Below are 6,711 nucleotides of genomic sequence, written 5' to 3'. Positions count from 1 at the left end.
AGCGACCAGCGAATATTCACAAAGAAAGTGTTTCTGTTTATGGGATCATTATGAATCGACAAAATGTAACGAAATGGTGTCGTCATTTCTCTGAAGGTAGGACCGATGTTCATGACCAACAAAGAACAGGTCGGCCATCTGTGATCTCTGATGCCCTTCTTCGGAGAATGGAGGAAGCAATTCGTGCAGATAGACAACTCATATTGAAAGAATTGCTTCAGATCATACCGGACATGTCAATGACAACTCTTCATGACGTTGTGACTGTCAAGTTAGGGTACAGGAAATTATGTGCGCGCTGGGTTCCAAAACTTTTATCAGAAGAACACAAAAATAAAAGGATGGGCTTTGCACTCGACTTCCTCACACGCTATGCTGAAGCAGGTGATGAGTTCCTTGATCACGTCGTGACACGTGATGAGACGTGGGTTAATCACCACACACCTGAATCCAAGCAACAATCAATGCAATGGCGCCATTCGAATTCACCGAAAGCCAAGAAATGCAAAACGTCGATTTCAGCGAAGAAAATCATGGCTTGCACTTTTTGGGACAGACAAGGCATTCTTCTTTTGGAATTAGTGCCTCCTGGAACAACAATTAATGCTGCTGCATATTGCCAGACTTTGAAACGTCTTTGAAGGGCAATTCAAAACAAACGCAGGGGAATGCTGACAAGTGGAGTCCGCTTGCTTCATGACAACGCTCGACCTCACACTGGTCTCATAACCAACACACTCCTCAAACAATTCAAATGGGACGTATTGGACCATCCGCCATACAGCCCGGCCCTTGCGCCCACCGACTTCCATGTCTTCCTTTACCTGAAGTCACATCTTGGTGGAAAATCACTCCACGGCGATGAAGAGATCAAAGATGAAGTTGAAATGTGGTTCCGACAACAGGAGGCAACCTTCTATGACTGTGGCATACAAAAGCTTGTGCACCAAACTTAACAAATGTTTGGATAACGGGGGTGATTATGTCGATAAATAACAAATAATCCAGTTAATAAGATGTAACTGGCATGTTCTAAATAAATGCTCTATTTAAGGACTGCGAGCCATTGTATCTTTACTTTTCAAAATGCCCTCGTACTTTCACAGTTACAGATTTTATCTGAAAAATCACTATGCCCCTTTGAAATAGTTTCACATTTATTCTCCATCTCATTAATTTTACTCATAAATTCGGTGTGTAGGTTAGTCACATCCATAGAAAATTTTATTTCTATTTGACTAATTTTAGTATTTAATCGTTCTTCCTACTCTACTTTTAAGTTATAGAATTTCTCGTTTAATTGTCTCTTATCATCTTTAAGTGAAACGATTTGGTTTTCAAGTGACTTGAACTTCTTGTCAAATTTTTCATTTAATGAATCCATATTTTCTTGGAGTAAACCCATTTGAGTGTTGAATTTGTGGGTTTGGGAGTTAAATTTAGTATCAAAATTATCATCTAAACGTCACATATTCTCAGTTAACTGACGTTGCATACTCGACATGAATTTAATAATAATATCATCTTTAAGCTCATTACCATGTGATGTAAGATTCACACTTTCCTGTGCAACTATGGTATTTATAGACTCTTGCACATTCCTATATCTAATTGTACTCAGGTTTGTTTCTACTGTCACCTCCATATCAATGATATTACTATCACTTAAATTATATGACTGCTGTCCTACATTTATTACATTTGGCGCTCCTTCACCAAAATTTTCCTCACAGGAGCTGTGAGTACTTATACTTTCCAATGGGTCGAAGTTCTTGCCTTGAGCCTGAAGTTGTTAGTATATCCTTTTCGAACCCCACGTTGGGCCAAATATACTGAGTCTCTTCTTTTCATGTTTCTTGATCCCAGGTTCTTGAAATCTCCTGTGGAGAGTTACAATGAAAGTTTAGTAGTGGTGTGCAACAATCTGTTGTGAGTGAATTCGTTTCCGACCAATAATCTGTCCAGTTAATGTGAAATAATAATGTGTAATAAAAGTGTTGAGATAAACCTTAATACACGGCCTGGCACACAGTTTTAATCTGCCAGGAAGTTTCATATCAGTGCACACTCCCCTGCAGAGTGAAAATATCATTCTTGAAACCTTAATACTCTTCCACAAGATTTTAATAGTTGCACGTGGTACAGTTTCTCCTAGTATTGGAAGCTGATTGCTCTGTTTTTATGAAGGAACGCCTATTCAGATATATTGGCATTTATTACTGGTTGTGATGTGAACTGCTGCTTGGCAGTGTTGGTGAGTGCTCAAAATCTACTTGCAATTATTGGTCATTTAGCAACAGGAATAGGGTTTGTCATGAAATACAATATCAATGAAGTTACACAACAGTTGGTAATTTAACTTTCGAAACTGTTGGTTTATTGGAATTTCTGGAGAAGAACTCTATTATACTCTCACTCAATCAGAAAATTCCATGTAACAGTTTTTATGTGCAATGGGACTTATGTCATAAATCGATTTAATGAATGAATTAATTTGCATTACAGTGTTGCTAAGCAACACAATCAACAAGGGGATGTGTGTCCCAATTAAAACAGAACCTCGATATTTTGAACTAATTTTCGGTTCGTTGTTACCAAAAATCAATACTTGCCTTGAAAAGTGATTTCAAACTTCAGGCATTAAGTCCAAGCATGTCTGCAATTATTACACACGATCCAATGGAAGGTTCAATCATGTGCCGATGTGCAACATGTTTTAAATTGAACATGCAGGTTTCAAATTTCCCTAATGGACTAAACTACTTTTTGTAATATTGTGATGTGTCTATCTCACGTAAAGTCTAAATGAAACAGGATTTGTCTCTATTCGGCTCAAAATCACAAAATGAAAATCACTGCACATGTCAGCAAATGGTATATGCACACTTTTAGCAGTCTAAGTGGTAACTCGTCTAAGAGTAAAAGCTACACATAAATTCACAATTTTTACATGCATACAAAAATCAAATCACCCTTATATTATATAGATAAATTACGGCATGCAATAACTAATTAACATTTCCTATTCCAAATAAGCTTCAAGAACTTGTATTTCATAATCAATAAAATTTTATCCTGTGAAAGAAACTATTAGTCTGCTAAAACGGATTCAGATTACTGTCAACTCATGTCTGAACGATGCGTCACGAATTGATACTTGCCTGGAATGAACGAAGTACTTGTACTGAAAAATACTATCAGTTGAGGTATTTACGGCCTTTTATGACACATTTGGTAACCCTTGCATCGCTACCAATCCTCTATGTGCCAATACTTTACATTTTATAAACCCACAAAATTTTAGTATAATATCTTGTCCACATATTTCTGTTTGATATCGTGCAGGATAATAATCACAATATTGTACAGTTGGGTAAAGACAACACACAAACATTTTTTTTATTTTTATGTTAACACCATCTGCTTTAACTGTTAATTTTATTGTACTAGTTCGAGCATGAGAAAAAGCGTCTTTTGGTTACAAAAGCTTAACAATTTCAGAAAACTGTTTGAATTTTTTAAGTTCTTTATATTCTGTTGAGTAAATCGAATCGCATTCCCACATCTCTACAAAATTGTATCCAGCAGTTTGTATTTTTGAACTTCTTGTTAATGTCTTTTGATACATGTTGTCCATTGATTCTCTTTTTTTGTTTTTCAGCATTAAAACATTTTACAAACATTCCAAAAACAGTGATGGTAAACAGTATCGGTTTCTTTATCAAAACCGTCTACTTCCGCTCCAGCTATGCCTACTTCACCACTATTAAGAACGTGTTGAATATTTTTGTTATTGTTTAAACTGTTCTGCCAAGCGACAGACACTTTGCTAAAATTTTATTTATATTCTGTATCAAATACAGCAGTTTTTCTATCAGGCCAATATTTAGATCTGCATATAGCAATATAAACTCCAGCAATTGTTAGATAATTGAAACAATCTGTTTTAGCTATGTCTAGGAACTCTTTCTTAGTCCTAAACAACATCTAAATATATCGACATCAGAATTACAGTATTCATTACCATCTTTCCTCATGCTGAATACACAATTTTATTAATCTTTTTGACTATGCTATGTGAGAATTATTTCTCTGTCTTTTGGTATCATAGTTTCAACACAATAACATTGCGCTTCAGGAATTGGTCCTATGTAGTTATCATTTTCTTGTGTTCTTAACAAATGTGGGATGTAACCTTTCTTCAGTCCTTTCAAGTAAAATGTTTTTGGGAAGCTAGTAGGAGAACCTTGCATATGATTGCAGCTAGCTTTGATTTTTAGTCTAAATGCTTCATCCCAACATCCAACTGTAGTTCCTGTATAGGTAGCATATGGTTTTGTTATATTTCCAAAATTACCTCTGGAAAAGCATAGACTATATATATAGTTCAAAAATATCGAATACTTTCAGAGGTTATAGTACTCACCAAAACAAGAAAAATAACTATAATAAACATGAGTCTGGAAATGGATACTATCTGAGATGAGTCCAGTAAACACAGATCCAGAAATGCATACTTTCTGGGATAAAGTCATGTTTGCAGGAGGTGTTCAACATGGCGTCCATTCATGACAATGCACCCCTCTGCCCTCCAGTGTAAGCAATGACACAACCTTTGAACTACACCCAGTTGTTGTTGGTTTACCTGTTGGCATACAATGAAGATGCGACATTGTAGTGTCCCAAACATCATTGATTGGCGTCGCTTAGATAGTTCCTTCAACCAAATGTCTAGGGGACTTAGGTCTGGGATATGAGCAGGTCAAGGTGTCCCTTCCCCCCTCCCCCAACCAATCCAGAGGTCCTGAAATGTCTGCAATAGATGTTCATGCACATTGTGATGAAAGTGTGCTGATGCACCATCATGCATGAACCGCATTTGTAGTCGTTGCTGTAATGGCAGAGCCTCCAACAATGTAGACAATATCTTAATAAGAAAGTCCAGACAATGTGCACCAACTAACCTTTCTGGTATCACATATGCCCCTATTAATCTATTCCCAGTATGCATGTCCATAGGTTGATTGAGAATTGGTGCTGATGTCATCTTTCCTGAAATGCTCAGGCACTTACATCTGCCCACATACACTAAATATGGAAATTCACAAAACCATCTCTTGTGAACCCTGCCTCATTGGTACATGAAATTTTAGTTGTTAATAGTGAATCTGCGGCACACTTCTGCAACAGCCATTGACAGAACAGCCATCTGCCACAATGGTCCAGTGGACTTGGGACCGGAATGTGTTCTAGATTATATGGGTACAGCAAATCTTCATGAACTTAACTCCCCCTCCACCCCCCCCCCCACCCCAGCCAGATAAGAGAGTGAGATGCCTTCTGCTGCTGTTGATCGTCAGACACTAGTCTGAGGCGTTTCTTCTACTGAATGTAGCATCCACACCACAATGTCAGGCGTGCGACTCAGTGGGACCTTCCACTGTCAGTCTTCTGAGGAGCAAGGGATCCTCTGTCCCTCAGATGCTGGAAAAGTCAGCTGAACAGCTTATCAGAGGGCACTCTAAGCTGTGGGTACTTTTCAATATACAGGGCACAGGCTACATCAATTTGGTAAACCACAGCAGAATATCATATCTGCCATTTCATTTGTGGAGTAGTTGGCTTCCAGTGGCAAAAAGCTGCGGAACAGAGAAAATGTAAATGTGGTACACCATTTGTACGTACAAAGAGCGCAATAACAGTAAACATATAAGTGAATCTGTGTTTGGAAGAAGATAAAACACGATGAGATGACCCTAGGGTTGACAACACAGCATGTTTATTGGAGTTATTCTCAATGTATTCGACACTTTTTTTGAACATCCTGTATATGGGCAACATTATTAACAAATATCTCAAAATGTTCTTGACTGACTTACTTCAAATTTTACAGGATACTCTAATAAACATTCAGACTGGCTAGGCTAAATATTTTTTTAAAACAACAATGTACAGGTTTTCTGCAAAAAAGAAAATACTCCGCTATCTGTGCTGTACAAATGTACAGTCTCATTTTCTATCTTGCAGTCAATTTTAACTATGACAGTGGGGAATCTAAAGCGTTAGACAAATTGGTTTTCACATATATATTCCTTCTCCTTGTATGTAACTTCGAATAAAAATTGTTTGTGAAAACATGTGCACTTTTGTTTTCATGCTCACAGGCATTTTTAACAAGAAACAGGAAATTTGTATTTATGGCTGTGGACGTAAGATTAGAATGCTACTATGACATCAGAATCGTTCCAAACATTAAAATTCTACCCACTTGCAGATTAAAACTATGTGCAATACTATGATTGAAGCTACTACCCTCACAGATGAAGCAGCTAGAGAGATTTTTCATTCCCTATGTACCAATGATCACAACCGATTTAACCATTTATTTTACGCAATTTCAATTCCTTATCAAGATTTTGTTGGCTATGACAATAAACGAGTCACAAGGGCAGCGAGATTTAGAAGAGGAAATGGTCAGAGAGTGGTGGGTGGTGATGGTAAATCGACTTAGAGAAGAGGAAAATGGAGATGGGCAGAGAGAGGAGGGAAGAGCATGTGGAGAAAGATAAGGGAAGAGTGGTATAGACAGAGAATGGGGAGGCGGTAAGGGACAGATAGAGAAGAGGAGGAGGAGATAAAGAGAGGGGAGAGGAGGATAAGAACATAGAGGGGGAGGCGAAGAAAATCAGCATGTGTATCCTGTTTCCATAC

This window comes from Schistocerca americana, chromosome 4 (assembly GCF_021461395.2).
Source record: "Schistocerca americana isolate TAMUIC-IGC-003095 chromosome 4, iqSchAmer2.1, whole genome shotgun sequence".
NCBI lineage: Eukaryota > Metazoa > Arthropoda > Insecta > Orthoptera > Acrididae > Schistocerca > Schistocerca americana.
The sequence above is the reverse complement of the archived record's forward strand: the minus strand, read 5'-3'. Positions refer to the sequence as shown.